This window comes from Cryptotermes secundus, unplaced genomic scaffold (assembly GCF_002891405.2).
Source record: "Cryptotermes secundus unplaced genomic scaffold, Csec_1.0 scaffold3782, whole genome shotgun sequence".
In the NCBI taxonomy this organism is placed as follows: Eukaryota; Metazoa; Arthropoda; class Insecta; order Blattodea; family Kalotermitidae; genus Cryptotermes; species Cryptotermes secundus.
This window is the reverse complement of record NW_019738044.1, coordinates 27,703-39,216: the sequence shown is the minus strand read 5'-3', so window position 1 is coordinate 39,216 and position 11,514 is coordinate 27,703. Positions and strand designations below refer to the sequence as shown.

Genomic DNA, 11,514 nt, shown 5'->3' with positions numbered 1-11,514 from the left:
ATTATTATATAACAACGTAAGGATATACCATTGTCTCAAATTAGCCTCACCATTTATTTGAGACACGAGCCGCCACTGAAAAGTACTGTTGTTGAGATTCTTAAGGAGTTTATCAAATACATGTTCTACTTCTTCACAGAACCTTTTACATCATACCATCAATTTTGCCCTTTGCTGGGGCACGATCATTCAGAATGATGTTATCATACCAGCGCCCTCCTAGTATTAAGTATGACGTCCAGTCACTAACACAATCTACCCTCTTAACTGCTGATATGATTCTCTTATGTAGGAAAAGAACTGTACCTAATTCACGATTCTCATTCCTCTTTATGTAGAAGAGTGTATATGCGCCTGCTGGACCTGTAACCCATTTAAACTAACTTATATTTCGACATTTCTTCCGCCACTGTCCAAAGGGAATCTGCCCTGTATATAACAAATCTCATATCCATTTTCTTTCGCTTATGTCGTTTAACCAAAGAATCCGTCCTGGTCCGAGGCTCCTTGTAATCTTTGGTCACAAGCTTATGTTTTTACGGTGAGGAGTTGGCCCCAAGCTGGACGGCCACCCGTTGTCGGCTTTTCGCCTTTTGCTTTTATTGCTAGTGGGGTGTGACAAAGTCCCTTGTACTGCGGCCACTTCTGACTTATTGTACCAGCACCAGATTATAGGTGGGGATGATAGTGGAGCAGCTGGTGGAATGAAGATTGGCAAGGGAAACCGAAATACTCGGAGAAAACTTGCCGCAGCCCCACTTTGTCCAATACAAATCCCACTTGACCAGACACGGGATGGAACCCGGCCCGCCGCGACGGGAAGCCTGCGACTACCCGCTAGAGCTATGGCGCGGCCTTCAAGACTGCGTCGTCAGTATACACGTACTAACAGCTACCCTCCATACCTTGCGGCCGTTTCCTCAATCCGCAACCTGGAGATGCGCCCTGCAGTGGTGACAAAGGACCCACCTAACGTAGAAATTAGTACAGGTATATTTGTTATAGCCAAGCTCTCTAAGGCATGTACTGTCTAAGCTCGCTCGGAAGCACTCATGGGATGCATGTTTGGTGTGTGCGTTTTTCTGTATCAAGGGGAGGCCTTGCAACGGGCTGATCACCTGGCCAATGACTTCTACAGTCTGTAAGAATGATCAAGACACTGATAAATCAGTCCTAACTGCTCCAAAATGTGCGCTAGGTGTAAAAAAATCTTGCAACAGAATGGGGTCATTAATTACCCTCGTACAAGTTCATTGACACAGACATTAATAAAACAGCATAGTTGCGGACTATTGGCGCAGAAAGTCAAAGAAGAAAAGAATAACGTCTCGACGCCCAAAAATTGAGGGTCTAATAACTGAGGTGAGTCATTAGCGAGACATCGCGATTGCTGTACCCGCCAACCAAAAGATTGAGAAAATTTCCAAGCAGAACTTGCTGCCTTTTGGTACACAACAAGTACCACTATCAACTTGCCAAAAAAAAACACCTCTGCATGTTTATTCGAACCTCAGAGACTCGTCGATGTCATTTCAAGCAGTAGAGCCAAGGACAATTTGTGAGAGCTCTGTCGAAATCTCTTACGAAACAATTAACTACAGGCACACGCGCAAACATTTTACAGTAATTCTTTCCAGTTTATTTCTATCCACTTAAATGCCATATTTATTGTATAGAAATGGTTGCCTAATCCTCTCGTCACTTACAAGGTTGTTATTTAACTACAGACTAGTCACCACTAATGTGAATGGCCCCTAGCTTCAATTGAAGAAGCGTAACGAACCTCACGGAGACTTCGGAAATAAATAAGCGTAGTCCCTTATCGGTTGAATAGTATTACGTTAATAGCGGCTACATGTGAACGCTTCTGACTAATCTCTTCGCGGCCACTTTGATGGCACGCCGATGAGGCAAGTAACGAGTATTGGGATCGGGGACGTCCCGTCTTGGGTACTGCATCAGAAACATGAATCATGACGAAATGTTGAGTCAAATATGCAACATATTCTAATACGGAAAATGAAAATTATATACATACGACCGTGATTGAAAATTTAAACATACGAGTAAAATTAAAAAACATGTATGATAAATAATTTAAAAAGTAAAAATGCAGTATAAATAGAGATCTTCGAAAATATTATGCTTATTCATAAAACAGGCAAAATATGCATTTATATGTACCATCAAACCATGTCCAAAATTTAAGAAACGAAGTAATTCATACATATATCCAAACGAGTATACTTTCTGGTTGCGAGAAAGAAATATGCATTTGCATTAATATCCGGTCCCTAGTATTAATGAACTGAGGATTATATGGCAGTTATGAACATTCTGTTTACACGAGACACGGAATTTAGTGTTGGCATTCATCAGGCTTCCGTTCTTTTTATAAAATAAATGCTTTGATGGCAGTCATCGGCCTTCTGGTTCTATGTACAAAAGAAATCTTTTTGGTACTATTCCAGCGAACACGATTTATTAGCACAATATTACGTTATTATATCAGATCAAGGTAAATGTCTTCTTAAACAACCTGTAGTCTGAACACCGCTTTCAGGTTTCAGAGCTTGGACTGAAACAGACAATTCACATTTCATTGTATGTTAGTTACAGGCGTTGCTAGGAAACAGGCTTGACAATCTCATTATCACACGTACCTTACAACCAATGTTCGCGGGTGTTTGCAATTCATTTAACGACGCCCTGAAGGGCTCAGATTATTTGGCGTGGGATGGTAGGAAGATTCAAATTGGAAAAGATGTGGAAGGAAACGGCCATGATCTAAAATTAGCTGCTATTTAGCCATTTTCATAAAGGGACTGAGAAAAACCAAGAAGAGTTCCGGAGTAACAGTTCTCTGATCGTAGATTTCAACTCCGAAACGACGCCTACTCTGCCGCGACGTTCGGTTTAACATGCGCTTTGTAAACGTCGTTAAGTAAGCCACTGAAATAATGGGGCGCAGGTTAAACAGCTTGGGAATCCTTGAATCTGAGGGTCTGTTTATATACGTCAGTGCAAATTGTTTATAAGCACCCACCTCCACGGTAATTGCTAAGACGCCGTCGTCTTCAGAAGCCGGGAGCTGGATGAACGCCCTTCCGTCTGGCTCGACGGTAGCGGTCTTGCCGATACAGAAGTTACCCTGCTTCTCCCCCGAGATGACGTCACAGTAGGTCCCACCGGGTAGACTTGTCTGCAACACAGACCAGCCAAATGGGTGGCAGTCACACAGGGGAACGTCACAGTGTGGAGGGACATTTTCTGTACTTTTCTCTGATGTAATTCTATTACGCTTCTGTGTCGCGATGTAATTCTGTTTTACGGATTAAGATTTGCAGATTTGAGTTCGTCGGTTTCCCCTTTTTGTGACCACTCCACCATTAAGCTCTACCCATTTCCATCTCCCCTTGTCCCATGAGAAACGTAAAGACAAACACGGTTCCTGCTTACACTCAATATTTAGTTCCAGTGTAATATTATTCAATGCAGTGTATGACTTGGTCTTTGGGGAATACATGACGCTGATTGTAGGAATTTTTCCAACGTTTCGACAAGCATGGCAGTTTCCATTTTTTGGGATGAAGCCGGAAGAAAAGCCGTGATTTGGTGAAACAGCAGAGCTCTTCTCTGTCTCGTCCAGTCATGGTTTCACTTGCGGATCACCACCCAATGCGAGGTGTGTATAAAAATAAATGCTTCCAACATTCTCTGAAAGCAATAAACCTGAAGATGGTGAATGCAGTGTTTGCCGAAACGTTGGGAAACCTTCAGTGTTCTGCGTGAAGTATTCCCGAAAGGCGAAACCAAATATTAACTTCATCTAATTTCGACTGTCTTCTGTCCTCTCAGTTGGTGAATATGGTAATGTTTCCTCCGAATACATACTTGTTACGATTTGACTGCATGAGCCTTTAAGTAAAACAGGCCACTGACCGCCCACCTGTATCGTCTGGTTGAGGTCAGTGTTATACTGGTCATTGAACGCGATGAAGTCGAGGTTACCTCTGGTGTAAGCGATCTGCTGGCTTCCATTATCCCACCAGTTCGTCACTGATGTTCCTGGAACATTTAGCGGAATTCAGTGATGCACAAGCTTATAATTGTAGTGCATGTCATTGAAAATAAGACAGTAATTGGTAATTAGGCAGTTGTAATGTTGCTACCTCAGATTCTGTCGACATTGTGTCTCATGCCAGTTTGTGTGTAATTTGTCCAACACTGAAGATATAATTGTTATACACTTTGTCCTTCAGTCAAAAGTTCCTTATTTCCTGCTGAAAGACATGTATATATTATTATCTTGTGTGTTTTCCCCTCTAATCATTTTGGAACCACAAATATTTATCCCCAGAGAAAGAGTCAGCCGGTATGAATTGGCTAGGATGCTAGGTGAGCCACTAAGCCAGTCTGAACTATACGCAGAAGATAAAAATCTCTTCCACCTGCGAGATATCGAAACGTAAGTTCTCCCTCGTAGAGCCTGTAACCTTGTCATTTTACCGACTTAGGCGCTCCCTTAGTTCATGGACACAGCTGCAGATTCAGTGAACAACTGCGAATATGCTGGGAGTGTGAAATTTTTAGATTTCTGTCGGTCGAAATAAATAAATTAGAAGAATGAGAGCAGTTGATATCGGAGTCTGTTTCTGCGGTGTTAAAGCTGCAGGAGAGTGAAGCTAAACCACTCACGTTCTTCTAATTCAGAGAACAATAATGTTAGGTACTGTACCTCCACTCTGCCCTAGTCTTCACGATGTGGCTCATAATTAAACAGGATCACAAATTCCAAAATCCCCGCTGGAAATGACCACGTGGGCTGTGCAATCTGAAGGCAAGTAGGCGTTACAAGTCAGTTCCAGATCTTGGTGTTCTGTCAGTCGAAGTGCGGCTTGATCACCAAATCAGACCTGAATGTTTGAAAAGCCGGCCAGTTTGAGAGGTTTGGGGAGATCTGAGTACCACGTACTTTGCACCAGGTTCGTGAACCTCGCCATGTTGTAGATCTGCCTCCACAGACGTTCACAAGTCCAGTCGTTTCCACACGTTCCGTCCGCATTGATTGCTGGAGACGAACGCTGTAAAAATAGTAGCTGGACATGACGCTTTTGGATTCCATAAGGCCATGACATAAATGTGCCGGCATCTGTATGTGAGATTATAAGACGTTATTAGTTTATTTTCTTACGTGCAGAAATACCATCCCTATCAAAACCTTCGTCTGTCTGTCTTGTCTGTCTCACCCAGTTTCTGCCAAACGGCGCACCGTTGAAAGAAAATAGTAAAGAAAATGATATTGCTTTTGGAAAGACACACCCGGAAGAATCGTTCATTTTTATCATAAATACATGGGTTCGAGTCCAAGTAAATTTCTTCCCCCGTCTTTCCTCCATAATAGAAGCACTGAGACAGAGAGTACGTAACCTTCCATATTTTATAGTAACCATGGTAACGTAACGTGTTTACTCTAATTATGGAGTGACGTGTTTTCTTTCTTCATTTATTTTAAGATAATCCAGTTGTGTGTTCAGTCCTCTCTGAATAGTGTACTGCAATTTTATGTACGCGAAATTCCGAAGACAGTTTGGCTGTTTTAGTGCAGGATTACAGTTACGTGCATAAAGCCTCCTCCAGAAAACTGTTCTAAAGCTCACAAAGGTGGCATGTTTGAGTCCAAGAACCTACAGACGGTAAATGTAACTACGTGTAATTACCACGAAATACAAAGTGAATTTATGAAATTACCCTCCAGATTTTTCTGCATGGGAACGCTAGTTTTGTATGTATATTATGTATGTTGCATGTATAAGAGCTAGTTGGGTGTATGTTTGTACTCACAGAGCACGTAGTAACTCTCAGTGTCTGACAGATGGCGTTAACTTTCACACGGCCCCGACGCATCGTTCGGTAAAACCTTTTAGATATGAAAGCCTGTTTGGTGTACGTGCTCTTCCTAATCCTCACACAGGATCTTGACCTCTGCCCTGCTTAGACTAGTAATATACAGCGTTCAACTTAGGACAATTAGAGGAAGGATATTTTGCCCTTCGTTATGAAGCCCAGTTTGAAAGAAAACAATCGGAATAAACTCTGAGAATTTCATGGATTCAATTGGCCCTGGATAAGTCAGTGTATTTGGTGTTGATCTTTCAGGATAATACCTTATCCGCTGAACACCCGTAAGTTGCTTAGAGAGCTTGTGTTACCTTATGCAGTTTTGTTTGTTTATTGGTGAGAATGTTCGCTCCCCCGTCACCAGAGCCGCGCTGGTTGTCATAGTTACCCACAAACACGAGAGCATCGCCGTCATCCAGCATCCCCCATTCTGATCCTGAGCAGTGAACAAATTGGGGAGAGTAACACAGAAGGTGAGGTTTTGAATACACACAAATCCGAAACACTTATGATTCTTTAGCGTTATTAAAATGCAGATGGTTTTCTTAAATTTAAATTTCAGGTAGCATGATCCTTCTAATATGCCAGACAGTATTTATGGAAGTAAAATTGATTTTCGCCAGTTTTGTTTATTATATGGAGGACCCAAGTAAAATCATTTAGGAGGTAGAAATTAATGGAATGTGATCCATGTTTCATCCTCTCAAAGCAATACCAACACTTCGCACAGAACACAAGGAGTCTGGGGTACACATGAACAGCAGGACCAGACGGTGAAGAAACATTGGAGGGAATTAATTCGGAAAATATTTACCTCAAAGGAACTGTATTTTTCCCGAATACTTTTCTTGAATACATCCGCACCTAGACATATAAGAGCTCGAAGTAGGAAGACGAAGAAATATACAGAAATTAAAATAACCAAACCGTAAATATATTCGCAAAGGGCTTAAACATGACTTTATAGGCGAATATTGTTTTCCTTACCACCACCCGGGGAATACCCCGTTAACCTTCGTGCATAACGGAGCTGCATTAAGATATTAAATTTCAACAATAACATTCCTACGGCTGCTGTATTCCTCGCCATTGAAAGAGCCTTTTGATCAAACATGGCACCTTGGCTTGCTATATAAATCATCGAAATTACAATTTTCGATGAGTCTAATCAAATTTATTAGCCTTTTTCTCTCTTTTTCTCCCTCGACCCTCGGTCGAGGGTGAAGAAATGTCTGCGCCACGAGGTATACAGTTAGGGGTGCCACTAGGTTCCGTCCTGTCCTCGACATGGTATTATATATATATATATATGATAGGCCCCAAACACATGGTGTCCATTTAGATCTCTGATGGTGACACCTGTATATACGATGCGACAGACCGCAAAGAGGGTTATGTTCTCGGAAAGCTGCAGCGAGGCCTCGGTGCTATTGAGAAGTATTTCGAGCAATTAAGATAGGAATCAGGCCATCTACTTTTCTCAGACTAAGGCCACATATGACTCATCTTATACTGAATGGACGGAATATCCCCTTAGTCAGTCATGTCAGTTATGTAAAATACGTATCTCGTTGTAATCTCAGATAAGAGAATTACATGGAGATTGCACATAGAAACAATTGAAACTAAGGCCTTTAGAACGTTTATTAGAATCTATTCCATGTTCAGAAGTGAGCGTTTAAGTGCCAATATTAAGGTATACCTCCGTAAGGCACTGATCAGATCAGTAATGGCTCACGCTTGTCGGAAATTAGTGGCAGTCACGTGCCTCTTAAAATTGCAGCGCCTGCAAAACAAGGTTCTGCATACCATTAGAAAATTTCCAAGGTGCACACCGGTTCGCGATTTGCACACGGCTTTCAACCTTCCATTGTATATTATGGTATCAAAAATTATGCAGGAAACAAGCAGAAGTCACAAAATCTTGAGAAGGAACTTGTTCGCGGTATAAGACAAGGTGAAGCCAGACATATAAAAAATAAGATAATTGGCAGTGGTCACGCTTACGACCGTTTAAGTGATTAAGCTGCCGTTATAACATAATATACTTGAGATATGCATGATCTGCTCTGTGAAGCCAGGAATGTGAGAGGGCTTGTGTGTAGTGCAAAAGGAAAAAAATTCAGTATTCTGCTATATGTGCGAGATACACACTTGACGAAAGGCCAAGAATATTCGTAAGAGACAAACCCTTCCTCTCGTCAGGGAGGAGGATTATGACCGAAAGTGTTCAGTTGAAAAAAAAATCTGCTCGTGAGTCTCAAGGGGCTTGGCGCCACTGATTGGCGGTAAACCGTGAGTGTTATGGTAACTGGCATCGAATTTACTTGAAGTCCGAAGCGGCCTCCGTAGTCTAGGGGTAACGTTCCCACCTCATGACTCAAGGTACGAGGGTTCAAACCCGGCGGAGGTCGTGGAATTTTTAAGGGCGGAAATATTCAAGGAACAAGTCCTCCTGGAGGGACTTTAAGCAGTGGGTCCCGTGTCGTGGCTTTACGGCATATAAAAGAACCTCATGTCTCAAGGACACCTATGAGCCAAATTCTAGGACATTTCCCGCCCAACAGTAGTTTCTAACGCCTCTGGTAGATGAGGGAAGCATCAAGGTTCTGCTGAGCCAGTAGAAGCCGAACTCGCTGGCTGAGTCGGGGCTGATGGCACGCGCCAGTACCGGTAGGGTATAAAGACTGGTAGAATATCAAAGGGGGACGTACAATAGATCAAACTGGTCGCGGTGCACGGGGAAGCCCACCCCCTCCAATAATAACAATAACAATAATTGAAGTCCGAGACATTCGAGAGAGAGTCTGATAGCAGACAGTTCGTTGTGGTAGGTGAAAAGCTAACACCTGAGGTCGGGGAGAGTTCGTCGGAATGCTGAAGTGGGAGCGTAGCGTCCGAGTTGCTTCAACCTCCCCCCCCCCACTACTTTCCGCCACACAAGATTCTTGAAGTGTAAAGACATCACAGTAGATTACGTACTACTCGTAATTGTTTCGAGGTTGTAATCGAAGTAGTTACATAATAATTAGATGCACTTAGATCTGATTGACAGGTGACTCAAACGTATATTCCTCACATGTTCGTAATTTAACTTCCGGGTCTAGCTGTGTACACCTATTTCAGGACAAATTAATACTAATAACTCACTGGGGTTCAGAAATTTGACGCAGAAAGTGCAGTAAGTAACCAAAAAACAACATCTCAGTAAGCAGCGGCAGAGATGATGATGCTTTGGTTCTGCAAAAGCAGGGAATGTCTTTGAAATCTGAGCAATTTTCAGGTGTCTCTGGGTTTTGTTACTTACCAAACTTGTAGAAATGGCTGATAGGGAAATCTCTGGCAGATCCTTGCCAAAGTAAGTGCCATAGTTGAACTCTGTACCCCTCCCAAGACTAGTATATTCTCCCCTCTTAACAGCCTCTCCTCCTGCAACAGGGACAACATGCCTTCGGAATGTGTACAAGTAACCAGGCACGCACAGTTCTGCTCTACGCCTTGGGTGATTCACTCGGTGGAAAGAATGGTGATCAACGAATTTGCAAATAGAGTGGCAAAGGGAATATGTGAATTATAAATATGAGGTCACAGTACGTTAGGCGAAAATATATGTGAGACGGAGCTTCAGAACTTGCAATCTTCACGCTTCTATATTTTCTCAAGTTCAACTCAGAAGTCTGAAGTTGCCAGATGAGCTCTAATGTTAACGTTTCTGTATTTGTTTTGTTTCAGTGAGGTACGGCGTATTCTACACTTGCAAGTCGTTATATAAATTAAATATTTTTGTCACCATAGACGATGACTTCCTGGTAAATAAAAGGCCTTGTCTGCGGCGGGAATCTATGCACTGTGCTGATATTCTTGGCCTGGCAGTAGATGCACTGCAGTTCCTCTGGCCACATGTGTTTAGCAGCGTCCACTCTGGAGGCAATGACACAAAGCATGAACTTTTCCCTACTTGGACATCAGATTTTTTACAATGCGTGGTCTTGCCTGGGAAGCCACTAGCAATTGATCTAATGATGAAATTTCTTGTTGCTATGCTGCTGATTTTTCTTTGGCTCTTGTGTCCCCCAAGGACAACAAATTCTAACTTTTCTCTGTTCTTTGTAAATTTCCTGTATCTCAACATTTTGAGTAGTACAGCAGGTACGAAAATTAAAGGGGGCAAAAGAATAAAAGTGATGCATTTTGGCGCGTTTCATTATTATTATGTTGTAAATATTCGCCTACAACTGAATGAACTGAACTGGTGTTACTGAACAGAAAGACGAAACATTTAAATCATCTCCATGAAGACGGTGTGTGGAGACACGGGATTAATACATTTTCCTTTCTATTCACAACATACCTTATTTTTACACATGTGTGTGACATCAAATGAAACATGTCCTGTCATCGCTTGATATTTTATGCTAAACATTTGCAGTATCATGCATGTTAAATTTTGAAGGAGCAGAGATTTTCTACACACAGATATATATATATATATATCCTAATTTGAAAATTAACAATTGCAACAATGGTTGCAATGTACTCGTGCAATGGTTGTACCTTCTAAGAGTTACTGCATCCACGAGATAATTCATGAAGTCTATGATCTGCTCTCTGACGTCCTAAGTCGTTTGACTGAAGTCATGCGGTCCAGTCAGCTCAGACTCCCTGTCCTGCAACGTCACCGAACTTCACTTTATGGTTCATGTATGCAGGCGAGTAGTTCTCATCAAATTATTTACTAAATAATTTGGTTGTATATGTTGGGCGAAGAAACTAGACCTGTGGACAAAAATATTATCGCATTTGTACGGAGGATTAAGTTATATCCTTTTGCTAATCAGTTTGTTTCTTTACATATTCCTTTATCCCTTACATTCAACAGGGCCGTGCCACAGTTCACGCGGTTAGTCGCCGACTTCCCACACTTGCGGCCTAGGTTTAATCCTAGGTCAGATAATATGGGATTTGTGGTGGACTAAGCGACATTGAGCCAGAATATCGCCGAATACTTCGGTTTCCCTTGCCACTTCTCATTTCTCCAACCTGTACAAATCTATTAATTATTCTGTTGACTATAGTATAGTCCCGATACTGACAGGGTCGTTACACAACCAAATTTAAAAATTAATACCCAGCTGCTTTAAATTGTTGTCACGTAGTATATACCGTATTTACACATGTATAGGCCGCGTGCGTGTATAGGCCGCAGCACAATTTTCAGATAGAAATTATAGAAAAAATAATTTTCTTGGAGTAGAAATTTCAGGAGTAGAAATTATTCCGAAATTTGGCAACGTTTAACATTCCTAAGTTCGCAACTAGCGAAAATAACGGTACCGCTCGTAACAAAGGCATTGCGGGGGAGAGTTATAACTTTTCGCCTTTACTTGATTTGCCTGATTAGTTCTGAGTGAAACATGGGTCGAGTAAGAGCAGGTTATACGTCTAAATTTAAACTTCAAGTGGTGCGTTACGCACAAGAACACGTAAATCGAGCAGCAGGGAGAAAATTCGACGTTGACGAAAAAAATGTGCGAAGATGGATACTAACGAAAGATGCCCTTGAAAAAACGTCACAAAATCGACAATCTTGCCGCGGAAAGAAAGCTAAATTTC

The 11,514-nt window shown here is 41.9% G+C and overlaps 1 pseudogene; it reads right to left on the bottom strand.

The window, feature by feature from the left end:
• Nucleotides 1-2,566: 2,566 nt before the first annotated feature.
• Nucleotides 2,567-11,514, bottom strand: part of LOC111870694 — a 14,152-nt pseudogene continuing 5,204 nt past the window's right edge.